Source organism: Callospermophilus lateralis, chromosome X (genome assembly GCF_048772815.1).
Source record: "Callospermophilus lateralis isolate mCalLat2 chromosome X, mCalLat2.hap1, whole genome shotgun sequence".
Classification (NCBI taxonomy): Eukaryota; Metazoa; Chordata; class Mammalia; order Rodentia; family Sciuridae; genus Callospermophilus; species Callospermophilus lateralis.
In genome coordinates, this window is record NC_135325.1 from 31,725,186 (window position 1) to 31,744,528 (window position 19,343).

The window sequence follows — 19,343 nt, forward strand, 5'->3', positions numbered from 1 at the left end:
TGCATTCCTTCTTTTCTGTTCTTCCTTACCTTTCCCTTCCCTCCCCTCCTTTCTTTCCTTCCTTTTGTTGAAAAAGTTGTCATTCTTTTTAAGAATTAAATCACTTCAGTGATAACTATAAATTATCTTAGCTGATCTGAAGTTTCTAAATCCAAACTCTGTCAACAATTGTTTATGCTTTTGTTCATTTTCCAATCCTTTCCTTTTTCCCTTTCCTTCCCCATCTTCCTCCCTCTCTCCTGTACCCTTGGACCACCATACTGTGAAACAATGAACTTGACTCTCCCAAGGGAGAATTGCAAGAGATCAATGGTGGCTGAGCCTGTTCATGGTAGATGCTCTTACAGAAGGTTTGTGAAAAGAATTAGTTGGCTGGAATTAGTCTTGGGTTTGGTACATTTCCAATATCTGTGCTTTTCCTGGTTGTCATTAGCATAAATATTTGAGAGTCAACAACTAAAAGAATTTGAAAAACGTATTGACTGAAGATTTTTGTCACAGACACTCCATTTCAACTAGCATCTTTCACTCTTTAAAAGGTCTTCCATTTTAAAATAGCACTTTCTTCTTTTGCACTGTTGGGTTTCAATTATGTGCTAAGCCATGTGGGGAGACACAAAGATGGACATAGTTCCTACCCTTACCAATGGAAAACCAGGCATGGAGATAGGATTCAAGCTAGCAAAAAGCTCAACAAGAACACAGGGCTAAACCAATAATAGAAGAAAACACTAAACAAGAAAAGGCCCATGAAGGCCCTGTTTGATTTTCAGGTCACCACTACAGATAAATATGCCAAAGGAGGTCTGTGGAAAGAGGAATGACTTGGGGGTTGTGGTCAGGCCAGGATATAGAGAGGAGTTCAGAGCAGAGATGCCATCTGGAAGAAATTAGAAGGCAGGGTTGCAAGGGGAGGCGTTTTATTTAAGCAAACAGGGCCACCATATTCAGTTGTACAGGTTGTCCACTGAAAAATTCCATTGATTTTCATTCATATCATAATCTTTGTATAGCACACAATCTGTGTGGTCATTTCTGACAACCCTAGAGTGAAAATCCAAAAGATACAATGCAAAGCCTCTTGCAAATGAGGAGTTTATTTGTTATCATGATGTAAGTCTACAGAGGGCAGAGACTGGGTCTTATCTTTGGCTCTTCAGAGTTCTGTGAACATGTATTAGGTATGTGATATATGTTTCCCAAATGAATGAACTCAGTGTTGCCCAATCCCCACCAGCTGTGGTCACAGAATGGGAATAACTCAGGGTTCTTTAATAATCCTGGATAACTCAGAATTCTTTAATAATCCTGCCTCAGCACCAGAACTATTCCCCTCCTAAGTCATTCCAGTTACTTCCAGAGCCTTATGGTATGTTTTACATGTGCTTGAATTCTGTTCTCTCTTATTATTCCATTCTGGTTTTTATTAAATATTTTAAAAGGGGCAGCACCCTAGTCATGCTACAGAATCACCATCCCATCTATGAGTATGGTATACCTTCCCAGGTGCTTATCTCCAGTATCCCCAAAGCTATTATAATGCAGGCCATGAGGGCATCATGATCCCTTCTTACCCCTGGGATCAAAATATTATTAATTCTATGGAAAAAGTAGGAGAATGGCTTTCTATCCTTAATAGACATACTCATGAACATGTGGTATTTCATGTTTCTCATTCCTGACACAGCCCTCATTAAAAAAAATACTTTCAGGCTGAGACAGGAAGATCCAGAGTTCAAAGCCAGCCTCAGCAAAAAGTGAGGCACTAAGCAACTCAGTGACACCCTGTCTTTAAATAAAATACAAAATAGGGCTGAGACTGTAGCTCAGTGGCAGAGCACTTGCCTAGCATGTATGAGGCACTGAGTTTAATCCTCAGCACCACATAAAAAATAAAACAAATAAAATAAAGGCATGCTGTGCATCTACAACTACAAAAAAATTAAAAAATAAAATAAAATACAAAATAGGGCTTGGGATGTGGTTCAGTAGTCAAGTGCCCCTGAGTTCAATCCCTGGTACCAAAAGAAAAAAATGTTTTCAGTTTCTGTCTTTCCCACTGCTGAGCAGAAGACAAAACCAAGCAGTATTTATAAGCACCACACCCATTTTCTCTGCTTTTGCAAAATAATATATATACATTGGGAAGTCTGAGGTGTATGCAAGAATATAAAATAATTCAGTTTTCCTGGGGCAAAATGTATGTACTAGTTAATGGGAGCATAATTTGGCCCCAAGGGAGACTGAATTCAACAGAGAATAAATGAGTGCAAATTCATAAACACTAGTGGAAAACCACTTATAATTTATTTCATGGAAAGCTTCAGTTTCTTCTTTGTGGTACCAGGGATTTAACCCAGGAGCACTCTACCACAGAGCTACATTCCCAGACCTTTTTTATTTTTTGTTTTGAGACAGGGTCTCACTAAGTTGCTTAGGGCCTCATTAAATTGTTGACATTGGCATTGAACTTGTGATTCTCCTGCCTCAGTCTCTGGAGTTGCTGGGATTAAAGGTGTACACCACCAAACCTGGCTGCGTTTTTCTCTTTAAGTATAGAAAACAAAACATCACTATGGCTGGTGTTATGGACTGAAATGAAAACCCTCACCCCATTTTATATGTTGAAGCCCTGATCTCTGATGTGATGGTATTTGGAGGAGCAATCTTTTTTTGGCAGTGACTAAGTCATGAGGGTTGAGCCCTTGTGAATGGGATTAGCAACCTTATAAGAATAGACATGAGATTGAAGATGGATATCTCTCTCTCTCTCTCTCTCTCTCTCTCTCTCTCTCTCTCTCTGCCAGGTGAAGATACAATATGACAGTAGCCATCTGCAAACAGCAGGAGAGCCTTCACCAGAACATGGGCATGCTGTCACCCTGATCTTGGACTTCTAGCTTCCAGAACTGTGAGAAAATAAATGCTTATTGTTTAAGCTACCTAGTCTACAATATTCTGTTACAGTAGTTTGAGCTTAGGACAACTGATTAAAGATACAACAAAAGTCTAAACAAAATAAGACAGTGGAACTACACAGACCTAGGATTGAGTGTCTGTATCCTTGTCAAGTCATTTAACCTCAGGGATTCTTAGTTTCCTTATCCATAAAATAGGCACACTACTTATTTCTCGGAAACTTGTAAAGATAAAGCTCATAAAATACTTAGTACAAAATATAGTATATAGCTAATAAATTGGTAGTATTTTGTAAGGTACCCTCAATTCTAGGATGATACCTCATCAGAGATCTCCAACGATAGACTTATAATAAGTAAGCAAAACTGGAGAGAAGACAGTTTTATTTGGGGCTCCCTACCTTCTCTCCTTCTCTTTTCATATCCAGTAACCCAAAAATCGCCTAGGGAACCAATCTGATTAATTAATTTACATGCCAGTGGTAGCATCTGTTTTTTTTTTTTTTTCACATAAGTCCCAATGGGAGGTAGAATAGGAAATGACTGGTGGTAAGAATTCAGGGATCAGTGCAGTTGGGACAATGGTGGTGATCTTTTGAGTGTGAGCTCCTTCTCCCTAACCCTTTATATCACATCCTTAAGGTGATATGTGGTTCCAGAGTAAATTTTGGATTCAAAAGACTCCAGGCTTTTACTCCATTGAGTATTCTGTGCATTTCAGTTACAGGGTTTGTTGCAGAAGCCTCCCATTGAACACCTATAGATGTGGTCCATAGCTGCCCATCCACCATTGTTTTTGAGCCCCTTTTCCCCAGAAGCCAGAGAATTCTGGTTTCCAAGACAGTTCCCCTTGAAAATAATTGCTAAGTTCTTTGAAGTCCAACTTCTACCTTATTAAGTACCTTCCAAATATTCTGAAATGGGCAACACACTATTTCCCCTCCAGATTGTGTTTGCAAGTCTAAAAGTTCCTGAGGAGAGGAGTTATTGCATACTTTATGTCCACTGACAACTTCCAGTAATATAAAGAAGAAAACTTTTAAAATGTGTGATTGTAAATCCTGGGCATTTTTGTAACTTGTGGTATATTTAAAAATCATTCATCTCACATAGCAGTAGAGCAAAAAGTTTCTTGATATTGTACACTTCCCCAAAAGACACTGAAACCACCAAATCTTGTCTCAGTCTGAAAATTAAGTGAATGAACTGTGGGAAGTGTGACTCTGGAATAGAAGAATAGGACCATCCTGTGTCTGGGGATCTGGAGGGGGATTCAGAAAAGCTGAGTTCTTCATTTTCTCTGCCTACATCTTGTATCCTAGGAGAAGGGAGCTTCTAGAAGCCTCCTCACAATATATAACACTGTCTGCTCACTACAGACACCTGAGTGAAGGAAGGAAAGAACTTGGTAAGAGCTTTGGATTATCTTGCACTATCAAAGTTTTCTACCAATAATGCTCAAAACATGTCATCCTCACAAATACAAATGTTGTGGCCAATGTTTCTGACATTTCAGGAGACTGGGAAATGCCAGTAGAGTTCTGTCTGGGGTGAAGCTTCCTCTGAGGAAATTTTCCGGAAGTAACAAGTGTTTTCTTTTCCACTGCTTGAAGGTCAACCCAAATCACTTCTTCCTCAAATAGATCTCAGTTTCATGGGCTCATAAAGTGGCCAAGTTAGAATGTGTCTTGGTTTATGAATCCAGTTAAGGGTGTGAGGGTGACTCAGGCTTTCCCAAGTTCCCCCTGCTTATTCAGTACCAGGAATATTTAAATCAGAGCTGCACTTAAAATAGCAACTCTTTTTAAAAGGGCTCAGCACTGACTCCTGAGACTTTCTTCTAGCCATCCTCTTACTTTTCTGTTCTAGTTATTCACTGCTTAGAAAGTCCGTGACAACATATGCCCATGTCTGATTTTTTTTTTTCATTTTCACTGAAGAACATTATTATACTGGGTAAAAGTCTAGAATTCATGAGGATTGGTGAAAATACCTTAAATCCCTTTGTTTGCTAAGGAAATGTTATAGCAAAATTTTATCTCCTGCATTGGGTGGGATACTTAGAAATTAGCTTGCATGAATGTTTTTACAACCTTGAGATAGATAGATAGATAGATAGATAGATAGATAGATATATTACAAAATTCTGCATTAAAGTTTTTCAGAGTACAAGAATGTCATATAATTTTCTTTTCATTCTATGTGATATCAGTTATGATCATTCTGACTATGACATTATGCCATTGACTCTCAAACTTCTCCCTTGAGGTTCAAATTCCTGCAATGACTCTCCACCATAGTAGTCCACAGAAACTATAAACTCATTGGTACTAAAAGCCAATCCTAACCTACTCTGCCTTTTGTCTCCATCTCCGCTAATGATATGACATCTGCCAATTTTCTCAAGTTGGAAAGCCAAGAGGCATTTATCCTCAAGTCTCCCTCTCATTCATTCTCAGCATGAAATTGGTCACTACAATGATGTTTCTCTAGCAAAAATGTCACATGGATTAGTCCTCATGCTCCCTGTCTGAGTTCAGGGATTCACATCCTTTCTTGGATGATGTCAGCAGTCTCCTGCAGATCCTTCTTGCCACCTGCCTCCCCTAGGGAGTCCAAGAACCCACATCTGATCATGTCATTTTCATACTCTGAAACCTCAGACTGTTGGAACATTATAATCCAGACTGCCTGGCTTGGCACTCATAGTTCTTAGTCTGGCCCTAACTATGAAACAACCTAATTTCCTGCCATGTCATTCTCCAATCTGTAGACCCCAGCCATAGTCAGATTTTCATCAATCCAAAAATAGGACTGACCTTTTCCCCACACTTACCTGGCCTAACTCATTTTCTGTCTCCCTCTCTCTCTCCTTCCCATGTCTGCCTAGCCAAATGTTACTCATTCTTCATTAGCCATTTCAAATGTATTCTCCTAGGAGAAATCTTCCTTGATCTGTTCCCCAGCCCTGTCCCAAGTTGATGACTCCACCCTCCACAACACCTCAGTATTTTATTCAGGCTTCCAAAACAATAAAACTCCCACCCACCATATGTGAACACTTTTCAGGAAACTTTCTGACATTTTTAAAAAATATTTATTTTTATTTTTAATTGGCACATATTAATCATACATATTTATGGAGCACAGTGTGACATTTCAACACATGTATACAATGTATAATTATCAGATCAGGGTAATTAGTATATCCTCAGACATTTATCACTTATTTGTGTTAGAAACATCTTCCCTGTCTTATGATTGATTTTAGCCCTGGAACTCAGTAACACTGATAAATGGATTAATGAATGGGTAGCTGGCTGGTTGGCTGCCTGGTTGGCTGGCTGGCTGGATAGATGGAGGGATAAAGTTTAAACTTATAGGAATGGGCCAACATTGGAGAGAAAGTACAATAAGAAAATGAAAAAGAAATTTGAAATCATTCCTCTTCATTTATATACTTCTAATTTATTTATTAGTTCACTTTCCTTCAAATACAATTATAATGGAAATTGTCTTCTTAATATTCTCATGCCTCTGCATTTAAGAAGTTGAGAAACTAAATATGCCTTCCAAATCTGCTTACTGAACTTAGAGAAAACATTTTCCTACAGTTTATTTGTGGAAATTTTATTGCCCCTTAAAAATTTTTATAACAAACAAAAGTACTATGAGCAACTTCCTCTTTTAGCCAAGATGGAGTAACAGGAAAAAGATTTATCCTTCCATCTTAAAGAACAAAAGAACTGGACAAACTATACAAAATAATGGTTTTTAAGACAATGGATAGCAGGCAAATAGATAGTGATTCCTTCAAGGCAGGAAACAAAGGCAAGACCTAATTGCCTAGTTTATTGCTTAGAGAGGGTGTCCAAGTCACAGTGAAGGGATGGGGAGCTCAAGGGACCCAGAAGACTCCCTGCATTGAAGAACTGGAGTTAATAATCTGGAGAGATGGACATAGTAGCACATGCCTGTAATTTCAGTGACTTGGGAGGCTGAGGCAGGAGGACTACAAGTTCAAGGCCAGCCTCAGACATTGGCACGACCCTGTCTCAAAATAAAAAATAAATAAATACAAAGAGCTGAAGGTGTGACTCAGTGGTTAAGTACCCCTGGGTCCAATTCCTGATACCAAAAAAAAAAAAAAATCTGGGGAGACTAAAGGAGCAAGAGTTCACAGACTACAAAAAAGACAAAAAATTCAGAATCACTGTGGAGTATTGAGTAGAGTACTGATCAGCATGTGCATGTGAGGAAATTATGCAAGGCCAGGGAAAGACCACCAAACAATGTTTATAGACAATGAAATTTAGTACTCTGGAAGCCAAGAATAATAAATAGTGTCAGTTTCTACCAGCCTGGGGATGAACAGAAAGGAGAGTGGGAAGGCAGGAGGACTTATAAAAGGATAGGAAGACCCTTTTGGAGATGATGGATCTGTTCATTATCTTGATTGTGGAGATGGTTTCATGGCTATATACATATGTGAAAACTTATCAAACTGTACATTGTAAAATATGTACAACACATTTTGTCAATTACGCCTCAATAAAGCTATTACAATACAATGATTGTATGGTAGTAGTACAGAGTTTCTTTTGGGGGAGGTACCAGGGATTGACCTCTGAGCCACAACCTCAGCCCTTTCTGTGTTTTATTAAGAGACAGGGTCTTGGGCTGGGGCTGTAGCTCAGTGGTAGGGCACTTGCCTAGCATGTGTGAGGCACTGGGTTCAATTCTCAGTACTATAAATAAATAAATAAATAAAGGTCTATCAACAACTAAAAAAGTATTTTTAAAAAGAGAATCTTGCTGAGTTGCTTAGAGCCTCACTAAGTTGCTGAAGCTGCCTTTGAACTTGCAATCCTCCTGTCTCAACCTTCCCAACCACTGGAATTACAGTCATGAGCCACCATGCCCAGCTATAGTTTTCTATAGATCATTCTTTACCGTTTTGCTTTGAATTGATAGTTTATGATAAATTGTTCACATAGATGGACACCCATTCATCAACTATAAAGGGTTTGACTCAAATGTAAATAACTATAATTTTAAAAACAAAAGAGCTAATAATACAGAATTACATAGCAAAGTAAAACATGGGCAGTATCTTAGTTCATTTGAACTGCTATACCAAAATATTATAAACTGCCTGGCTTATAAACAGCAAAAATATATTTCTCAGTTTTCCAGGCTGGGAAGTCCAAGATCAAGGTACCAGCAAATTCACTGTTTGCTAAGGATGCTGTTCCTCATAGATGGTACCTGCTTGCTGTATCCTCCCATGGTAAAAGTGGCTAGTTAACTTTCTGGGGTCTCTTATGTAAGGGTTCTAATCTCCATAATGATCTAATCACCTCCCAAAGAACCCACCTTCTAATACCATCACCTTGGGAATTAGAATTTCAATACAGAAATTTTGGGGAGATGTAAGCCATCAATGCACTGCAGGCAATGACAGAATAATCTAGAAGGGGATGGAAGGTAGACTATTTGTATCCCAGAGAGAAACTTGTGGCTCTTCACAAGCTCCTTTCAGCCTGTGGGAATGAGAGAGGCCTAAAATCTGACCTAAGCTGTGTCATCTCTGAAAAGAAAATCTCAGCATTTTATACCAATTTTCTCTTTTATGTGAAATGGATAGCTCAATTTTATAGACAAGCAGATTGAGAAGCTTGGCTAATTCCCCAAATCACAAGTAAGGTTGAGAAAAGGGAGAAATTAAGACTACATGAATATCCAGTTTGATTATGTAGGTGATATACTTGAACTCATCTGAAGCTGCCTTGCCTTAGAATGATCACGTGGTACTCACTGGAGTGGAGGAAGGTCAATGAGCACATCTAAGGTACAAAAGCTGAATCAGAATTAGCAGTAAGTATATTGACACACATTTTTCGGCTGAACGGGTCATGAGGCAGCACTGGAAACAAGCAGAACATAGCTGAAATGGTGGCAATTTTCCTAATGGCATCAACATATTCTACAGTCATTTCAGGCTGAAAGAGGGGGTCAGAGGAGTATGTGTGGTTGGGCAATGCTATGCCTGCCTTTTTTTTCTCTTTCATTTTCTTGTACAGCATTTTCTCATTTTACAATATTAGGGTTCCATTCCTCTATATTTTTCAAAGGAAATTTGCATTTTCCAGATATAAAAAGTTTTGATTCTGATTTTTCCTGTTCCTTTATCTGATACCCACTATTTTTTTTAAATCTTTATTTTTATTTATTTATTTTTTTTTATTTTTTCATCTTTCATACATTTGATTCAAGTGAGTTATGCATTTCCATTTTTACCCCAAATACCAATTGCAGAATCACATCAGTTACACATTCACAATGTTTACATAATGCCATATTTTTTGTGGGCTCCTCTTAGAAGCTTAACCACAGGTATAGATACCAGATGAAGAATGGTATTTGCCTATGAGAAACAGTGTGACAAGAAACAAAGAATAGCTTTTAAGAATTCTCTAGGAGACTTCAACATGAAATGTTTCATTTGCTTTTTCTCTTGAATAATAATCAGAATGATAATCAGAAATAATTCTCTATTGGGGTAGATCATGAAGAAAAAGGTTGAACGAAATTGGGAATGGTCAATTTGAATCAACATTTACTGAAACTGGATACATACAAGGCTGTGCTTGGCACCATCAGAGATACAGAGGTGGGTAATACCCAGGCCTTGCTTTGGAGAAGTCAGTAGTCTGTTAGAGAAAAAATTACCAGTAAATAAATGGCTAGAATTCAAAACAGGATAAAGACCTAAGATTGGATCAGCAGATTTAAGCTGGAGAAGAATTCTGGGTTCTCCCAACTCTTACAGGCTACAGTCAAATTACTTTATAATGAACACGGGGACCACCATTACAGAAAGCCCAAATCAGAAAACAACTTCAGGAGGTATATGTGGAAGAACAAAGGGCAGGCGGAGTGGCTGGGATCCTGTTCATAGGAGGTTGTGGTGGATTATTTAAAATGTCCTTCCATACCTGGCATGGTGGTGTGTGCCTGTAATCACAATGACTTGGGAGGTTGAGGCAAGAGGATCATAATTTCAAGGTCAACCTCAACAACTTAGTGAGACCCTATCTCAAAAAAGAAAAAAAGAAAGGGGTGGGAATGTGGCTCACTGATTAAAGACCCTTGTGTTAAATCCCCAGTACCCTCCCACCAAAAATGTTCTTCCATGAATTATGCCTTTCTGTGTCCATGCCCCATCATAATGGGATTTTGCTTCTTCTCCTGTGAAGAGGTAATGTTTCTTTCTTCTCTTGAATATGGGTTAATCTTATGACTTGTTCGATCAATGGAATCATCAAATTTATATACCAGGAGCAGGACTTGTTCAATATAATGTGTACTTTCTGAATCCAGAAAAAAAAATATGCTCAACGGGTGGGGATGTAGTTCAGTGGTCTAGCACTTGCCTAACATGTGCAAGATCCTGGGTTCCTCAGCTCCACAAAAGAAAGTGCTCAGTTCTTTGATCCCTTTAAGATATCACTTCCTCTGCTACCACTTCACTGTCAAACATTTGCTGTCTCTCTTTCATCTAGGTGAGGCCTTGTGATTAGTTTCATTTCTGGAAGTGTGCAGAATTGATGTTTCACTTTTGGGTTGAGCAATTAAGAAGTAGTGGGATTTCTCTGTATTCTCTTCACCCACCCCCTGCTGTGATTGGACACGGTGACTATGAAGGCATGTGAAGATAGTAGAACCCCCAATGAAATGAGTTTGACCCATGAATTATTGGCTGAAGCAGAGTTTCCCTAGCAAATGATATTATACTTTGCTACAAGGGAAACATAACAATTTATTGTATCAAGACACTGAGGCACGGAGCTTGGATGAAATAGCATCTCATACAGCCAGTTATGTGCTCCTATATGTTGGGCATCACATGAAACAAAACACAAAACCCCAATTTACAGTGTTTGCTGATTTCTGTGGTATTTCAAACTACCAAAGTGATGTCTCTGAACTTGAAGTTGGGAAAAAATGCTAACTAACCATTGACTTGTAAGCCTGCATAAATTAGCTCCAACACACCAATGTGTAAAACTTGCTGTGACTAATTTACTTTGCCTTCTTCATCACTGGTTAGGTTTGGTGAGAATCCAGCTAATCTGTCATATGGAACCCAAGACTGAATAAAGCCTGGATCACCCCACCATCCTGCTGACTACATTGGAATATGACTTAAGTGTTTAGTTTCTGAGATTTGGGGATTGTTTGTTAAAGGAAATTCAATACTTCCTTAGCACCTGGCACTGTTTCTTGCATTAATATCTGTAAATTTGAATTCTCAAAGATGATTCTTAATAAAATTTGGGTAGCATTCAAGACTCATTTCCGTTTTGTATTTACTCTTAAGATTGTAAACTAAAAATCTGCAAAATCCAAATAGTAATAATATCCTCCTCTGAAATATAAATATATATACAGACATCAATCAGTATTTGGGCTGTGGGAGTGAATTATTTTCAGGACCCCTGTGAATACCAAAATCATTGGATGCTCAAGTTCCTTATATAAAATGGTATATAGAAATGAATTTGCATAGGACCTATGCACATCATCCAGTATACTTTAAATTATCTCCAGGTTATAATACCTAATAAAATATAAGTGCTGTGTAAATAATTGTTACACTATTGTTTATGGAATGATGAGACTGTACATGTTCAGTACAGATGCAATATTTTTGCATGTTTTCAATATGTGGTTGGTTGAATCCACAGATGTAGAATCTATGGATTTGGAGGACCAAATGCATACACATTTTTTTCTTTTCTTCACACTTATTGTAAGGCAACAAATAATTCAAAATGAGATATATGGCCATATTAGTTTGATACATACATGCTGTTGTTTGTATCTTTTAAAGTTGGTTTGCCAAAAGCAGACATACATCTTGGCTGACTATCTGCAAATCAGTGTCCTGCCCCATAAAATGAGGGTGATGATCTGTAAATTGCTGTCATCCCTGAACCAATAAGAGTTCAAGAAGGAAAAATAAATAAATAACTAGGTACTATTCTCTAGACTTAATTTTCTATTTTGTTTCCTCCTAGCTATGAAGTTGTTTTGAAAATGGGACCTCAAAATAAATAGAGAAACTAACAAAACTGGATCCTTGGAATATTGAAAAGGATCCCAAAGACGTTAAACGTATCCTAACATGCACAATGCAGAACAGAGGGCAAATTGATTGTGAAATTCCTGAAGAGGGAATTTTTTTTAAACCATAAATCTTCCTGCAAATAGCATCAGGATTTGGATTTTTTAAAAATACTCACTTTTGCCTTTTCATTCAAGTCTATTTCTTAATGTGTTATACAATTTTGGAAATGCATACCATTAACTGAAATATGTATGTTACAGGTTAAATTTTTTTCTTTAGTTCTATGTTTAGTCTTGTAAGTAATTAAAATGTGAAAACTGATGCATCAGTATATGTGGATTCAGTCATTAAAGAGGAGGGCACTTCTACAAGAGATCCAGCACAAACCTGAATGGTAACTTTGACAAGAGGCCATGTATGCTACATAACAGATGTAAGAAGTTACAAGAAATACTCCTACAAAGCAGCCAAAAAATGTAGCTTGTACAGTTTGTTCAAAACTGTCACCTTAAAATTTGAGTCTGGGACTGTTCTCTTTAAAATGTTTGAACAACATGGCCTTGAGAGTTTGTTTTGTTTTGTTTTTTACATTTATGAATCAGACTTCTAAGACATATAATAATAGTTGTTCAAGAAAAAAAAATGCTATTAACTTAGTTACAGCCATTCAGTAGGAAAGAACAACATGGGAATGGACTTTGCTTATTCTTTAATATGAGAGCAGAAAATAAACCAAACTCCTTGCATCTGAGCTAAGAGTTCAAATGAGAAAAACCCAATTTGCCAAAAGAACTAAATACCTCAAAAAAACATAATATTGTTGATTATTTAACTTTGATTCAACTGTTAAACATGCAAGACACATAAACTTGCTAAAGTGAACTTCAGGGCAAGGAATAAAGTTTGGGTCATATGAGTTCAGCCTTCCTTGGCTCATGGGCAAAATTATTTTTGGTGGCAGCTTTCATAATGGCTATGAGACTGGCATGGTGGCACATGCCTATAATCCCAGTTATTTAGGAGGTTGAGGCAGGAGAATCCCAAGTTCAAGGCCAACCTCAGCAACTTAGTGAGACCCTGTCTCAAAATAAAAATAAAAATAATGGGGATGTAGCTCAGAAGTAGATCACCCCTGGGTTCAATCCCTAATGTGGAAACAAAACAAAATGAATAAACAAACAAACAAAACATGATGGTTATGGCTCATTAAACTCTGTTTGGGCAAAAATTTCTGGATGAATCATTTTTCTACCAAAGGGGCAAGAAAGTTTTTATTTAAATAGCAATTTGAAGTTAGCAATTTAAAATTTTTTAAATGGAGAATATTCAGCTTAATCCTTTAGATCCCACTTATTATATGCTTTATTTTCTGAGGGAATATGAATTATTTAGCTATTAATACCTTGATAACATTCTTCCCTTTGTTTCTAATTTTGGATCTTTTTGGGAGGCTAAGAAGAATTGCAAGTTCAAGGCCAGCCTAGTCAATTTAGTGAGATCCTGTCTCAAAATTTTAAAAAATAATAAAATAAAACATAAAAAGGACTGGGGACTGGGGTTGTGGCTCAGTGGTAGAGTGCTTGCCTAGCATGCATAAGACACTGGGTTTGATCCCCAGCACCACATTAGAAAAAAAAAAACATAAAAAGGACTGGGGTATAGCTCAGTGGTAAAGCACCCCTGGGTTCAATCCTCTGTATTGACAAATATATATATACCTTTCAGATAAAAAAGAAAAAAACACCTTTACATTTCATGACATTGAGAGCTTCCAAGACATGCTGGGGCAATGAGTGGAAAAGTAGTCTCCTTTCTCCAAGAAGATTTTATGTTCTTGCTTAAAAAGTAGGTGTTCAATCTAATATGTGTGCGCACGCACACACACATGCAGGTACATAAGCTCACCCTCATTTGTTTTCTTCCTACAGTTGTACTGAAATTGGTAACTGTCACTCAGAACATTATATATATCTTATGAATGAAGTTTAACATTTGAACATATGGTTAAATTGAGGTGCAGGACAGTAGAAGGTATAGGAGGAAATAAATGTATCAAAAGCATATAATTATTGTAATGAATTTAAGTTAAAGGGAAGGCTCTGTTCTGGACAATGAAGAACAACTGAACATAACACCTTTACATTCCCAAGGATTCACAACAATAAAGGGAAGAGAGAGAGGACAACAAAAATAAAATTATGGAAGCCAGAAACAGATGGATAAATGGTAACTGACTTAAGTGGCTCAACTCTACTGAGCCTAAAGCTCCCACCAGAAAAGCTAAGAAACAACCCAATTTTCACCTCAGAAAGTCCTTAGAGGCTGGGCGAGGTGGTGCATGCCTGTACTCCTAGTGACTTTGAAGGCTGAGGCAGGAGGATTTCAAGTTTGAGCCCAGTCTCAGCAACTTAGCAAGGCCCTAAGCAACATAGTGAGACTCTGTCTTAAGATTAAAAAAAAAAAAACAAAAACGTAAAAGGCTGAGGATGTAGCTCAGTTGTTAAGTGCCCCTGAGTTCACTCCCAGGTACCCTCCCACCCCCAAAAACTAAAAAGATAAATTAAATTCTTTAGGTGGCAGCTAAAAATGATAGTTTACATATGGTTAAAAAGAAGAGGTTTCATTGAAAATCTTTTTAAAAAGAAGTTGGGTATTTTTTAATATTTATTTTTTAGTTGTAGGTGTACACAATACCTTTATTTTATTTTTATGTGGTGCTGAGATTCGAACCCAGTGCCTCACGTATGCTAAGCAAGTTCTCTACCACTGAGCCACAATCCCAGCCCCAAGAAGTTGGGTTTTGAAATAACTCCTCTACTCCAATCAAGTGGCTGATCCTGCCTAGTAAAATACTGAAGGTTTAATCATTGTGGGGAACAAAAAGGATATGTTTTTTAACTGGGTGGCAACAAGTGTAGCTGATGGCAGAGTTACATAATGAAGATAAAGAGAATAGGGGAAATTTGACACATTAATTGTTGACACAATCAGCTTTCATTCTCCACTCAGCTTCCCAAATGCACAGAAGAGAATGTGAAGTTCTGCTCTTGAGAATCTGATCAATTCAAGGGGAAAAAGAAGATTGGATATTTGCTAATTAAATTGATCAAGCCAATTACATTATAGTGCTTCCCATAGATGAAAAACCCTACTCATGTAAACAAAGCTGTATAATGTATTCAGATGGTCAAGGGTCATCAAATAGGAGTAAAATAAAATTAAATGAACAAAACAAATTTTTCTTAAAAAAAGCCAGAAATAGACTTTCCAGAGAAAACTTTTTTAAAAGGAGTTTTATACCCTCAGAGAAATACGATATTACATACATGAATCAGGAACAAGATGGTTGCCGAGCTCGGTGGTACACACCTGTAATCCCAGTGGCTTGGGAGGCTGAGGCAGGAGGATCATGAGTTCAAAGCCAGCCTCAGCAAAAGGGAGATGCTAAGCAACTCAGCGAGACCCTGTCTCTAAATAAAATACAAAATGAGGCTGGGGATGTGGCTCAGTGGTAGAGTGCCCTGAGTTCAATCCCTGGTACCCACCCCCCCAAAAAAGAGAACAAGATGGTATGGTAAAAGAGCATTCGAATACACAGAGTTGAAAAGCCAATGGAAATAAAATTAAAATTCAATAGGAGCTGAGAAAATATCTCATAAAATGGAAAAGGAGACAAAAAGAAGAGTCAATTCAGAGATCCAAACCTGAATAACCTTTGTTAATTTTGTAGAAAGAAACTGAACTATGTTAAATCATATGCTGAGATATTCCAGTGAGGTCTTAAGTTATACGAATTGTTCCTTTTTAAAAAGTCTTGGTTGTTTTCTTATTTGCAGTTTGGTTTTCTTAAAGTCGTGGGGAAATACAGATAATTTAAGAAGTAAATAGGTCATTAAGATTTATGGGAAAGAGCAACTGCTGTCCTGCTTTCCCATTCCTATGTTCTCCAAACACAAAGTGGGGAAAAACAGAAGAAAAGCCATCATCAACAAAATAATTCCAGACCCTTCCCAAAATTGAAAACTTGAAATCTCTAGCTTGAAAGCTCTCATCACAAAGGAAGGAAACAGATTCACAACAAGGCAGAGTGTTAAATCACTTGGAACAAAGAAAAAGATCTTTTCAGAGAGAAAGAGTTGGAAAAAAATAACATCAAGAATTAACAGATTTGGGGGCTGGGATTGTGGCTCAGCAGTAGAGCGCTCGCCTAGCACAAGCGGGACCCGGGTTCGATTCTCAGCACCACATAAAAATAAAGGCATTGTGTTGTATCCATCTACACCTAAAAATAAATAAATAAGTATTAAAAAAAAGAATTAACAGATTTTATATAAAGGATTGTGGATTATTGTGATATTTTATTTTACCCAGTAACATTTTTCAAAACAATGGAACAATGTCATCAAAATAAAAAGTCATTTCCAACATAGAATTCTACAGCCAGTGAAACTATGAGTTAAGTATTATGGCAAAATAAAGATACATATAATCTAAAATTTTACCTCCTATGTGCTCTTGGGAAATGTTTAAATGATGTGGTCACCAAAAAAGATAGTGAACTAAGAAAAAAGAAAACCTAAGGAAATAGGAAAATCAAGTCAAGAAGAAGGCAAAACAAAATAAAATAAAACCTAAGATGGTGATGGGGGAGTTTCTAAGATGATGGTGTTCAGCAAGGTCTATGGAGCAAGCTGTCCATATTTAAGCAGATCAGAAATGATGGGAGAGATTTCTCTGGAAAAAAAAGAAAAAATACCTAATATATTCAAATTAGATACTAGAGATGGATAAGAATCTTGGGGGTGAAATATTTCTAGGTACATAGAAAACTAAGCAAAATTTAAAAGAAGAAGAAAATTATTCCAAGGGAAACAAAAACTTATATAGTACAGAAAAAACAGTCATAATGAGTGAAGTGGGAGAGAGGGATAGTCCCCAAATGTTCATGGACTCTATGTAATCTCAATCAAAACCCCACTAGGTTGTTTTATAGAAATAAAAAAGCTGGTTCTAAAATTTATATGAAAATGCAAAGTATCTAAAGGTACTAAATGTAACTCTTCTTGTGTCAGATTTAAGAAAATCAATTCACCTAATATTTCATGATCACGGATCACCTTAAGCATCAATGCAGATTCAATGAATTCCCAACATTTCAGCAGTTTATCCAATATGTGTGCAATATATGTGTTCTCATTTTCACTTAGGTTTTGCAGCAAGCTCTTAGCCGCTACAGGCTAACCCAGGAGGCACTTTGCGCCAGCACCCAACTGTGCTCAGCCAGTAACCTCTGAGAACATGCAGCCCCATCCTAGAAGCCCTCATTAGGGACCCTAGGGGCACAAAGTTTCTCCAAATTTAACTCGTGTACCCTGAAGCAAATTAAAGAATTTAATAGGAAGTACAAGAGCAGATAGTGTCAAATAGCAAGCAGTACTGGAACACATTTGGTGAGCAGGGCAGCATTTCCTTGTTTTCACTGCTGCCAAGATGGCTGAAATTAGTCAAATTCAGTACAAAATGGAAAACACCAAGGTTATTAGTCAGCAAATGAGGGTCTTAGAAAAATTAATGGTAATAACATCAAATGCTGACCTGTAACAAGAATTCCAAGGAGTTCCAAATGCTAGTGTTCCAGAGAACGTTGTCATGGCAGGAAACCATGAGGACATTCCGTTTTCAAGACCAGCAGATCCTGACCTTGTTCAGTCCACTACCTTTAAACCTCTGGCACTACAACTACACCTCATGTTCTCATGTTAAGTGAAAGATCACTAGATTTCTGGATTCAGAAAGACCTCTAACTCCTCAAAATGAAGAAATCCATGCAGTGAACTAAAAAGAGAGTCCTCTATGAGTGAATATGCTGTTCATGGAAATGAATAGTTAGAAATCATTCCAATGTGACACCATCAACACAACAGACTCCCATCTGTCCTGTTCAGATGTTACCTGAAGATAGAGCTAATCTTGGTTCTGCTCATGGCATTTGTCACTTATTCAGTCTTCTAGTCATAGGACTTACAACCATATCTTCGATGTGCTAGATCAAAATCACAGACCCATGTTGGGTAGCGGGTCTTCTGCTACCTCTTCCAATTCTGACAACATCAGGAATGACTTTTCAAATATAGATACAGCAATTGAAGGAACTTCGGATGAAGTGACTACTGTAGATGCAGCTTCATTAAGACGACAGATAATCAAACTAAATAGACGCCTGCATCTTCTAGAAGAGGAGAACAAAGAACGTGCCAAAAGAGAAATGGTCATGTATTCAATTACCGTCGCATTCTGGCTGTTTAATAGCTGGCTTTGGTTTCGTCGTTAGAGATAACCTCAGCTCTCAAAAATAATGTCTTGACAGCTAGAAATACAATTTGCAACCTTTTTTTGTTTCTATCTTTGCTTTGTATGCCATTTTATAGTTTATGCCCTAATAATGCTTTTCTTCCAGAAACTAGTGGGGAAGGACCAGTTACCATATATTCTTGTTACTCAGCCATATTCATTTTTAACCCTTTCTATGTAATATATACTTAAAATTTTCATTTTGCATGTTTTAAAACATGCACAAATAGTTAATTTTTTAAGAGGTCAAAGCAATTAAGCAGGGCTAGGAAGATAGTCTTTTAAAGAGAAGGCGTTCAAAAAATTTGAAAGTCTACATGGAATTAAAAAGAACCTGGAATCTTATTTTATATCCCATACAAAAATTAATTAGAAATGGATCATAAATCTTAAATCTTAGAATTATAGTCTGTAAAGAAACACAAAAAAAAATTTTAATTGGACTTGAAAAGTATGATAATCTTAAAAATAGATGGATAAAGAAAATGTGGGGATTGTGGGTGTGGCTCAGTAGTAGAGCACTTGCCTGGCATATGTGAGGCCCTGGGTTCGATCCTCAGCATCACATAAAAATAAACATTGGCAACAAAAAATATTTTTAAAAAAGAAAAAGAAAATGTGGCATAAGAACACATTGGAAAAGTATCTAGCCTTTTTTTTTTTCTCTTTTGGTACCAGGAATTTTTCTTTTTTGGTACCAGGGGCTTTTAACCACCAAGTGATGTCCCCAGCCCTTCTTTTGTATTTTATTTAGAGGCAGGGTCTCCCTGAGTTGCTTAGCACCTTGCTAAGTTGCTGAAGCTGGCTTAGAACTCATGACCCACTTGTCCCAGCCTCTGGAGCCACTGGGAAGTATTCAGCCCTAAAAAGTGGGAAATCCCATGATTTCCAACAACATAGATGAACCTGGAGGACATTATGCTAAGTGAAATGAGGCAAAC

At 37.4% G+C, this 19,343-nt stretch overlaps 1 pseudogene; it reads left to right on the plus strand.

Moving 5' to 3' along the window:
- The first annotated feature begins 17,507 nt into the window (after nucleotides 1–17,507).
- LOC143639114 (mitochondrial fission factor pseudogene) lies at nucleotides 17,508–18,382 on the plus strand (annotated as a pseudogene).
- The last annotated feature ends 961 nt before the right edge of the window (nucleotides 18,383–19,343 follow it).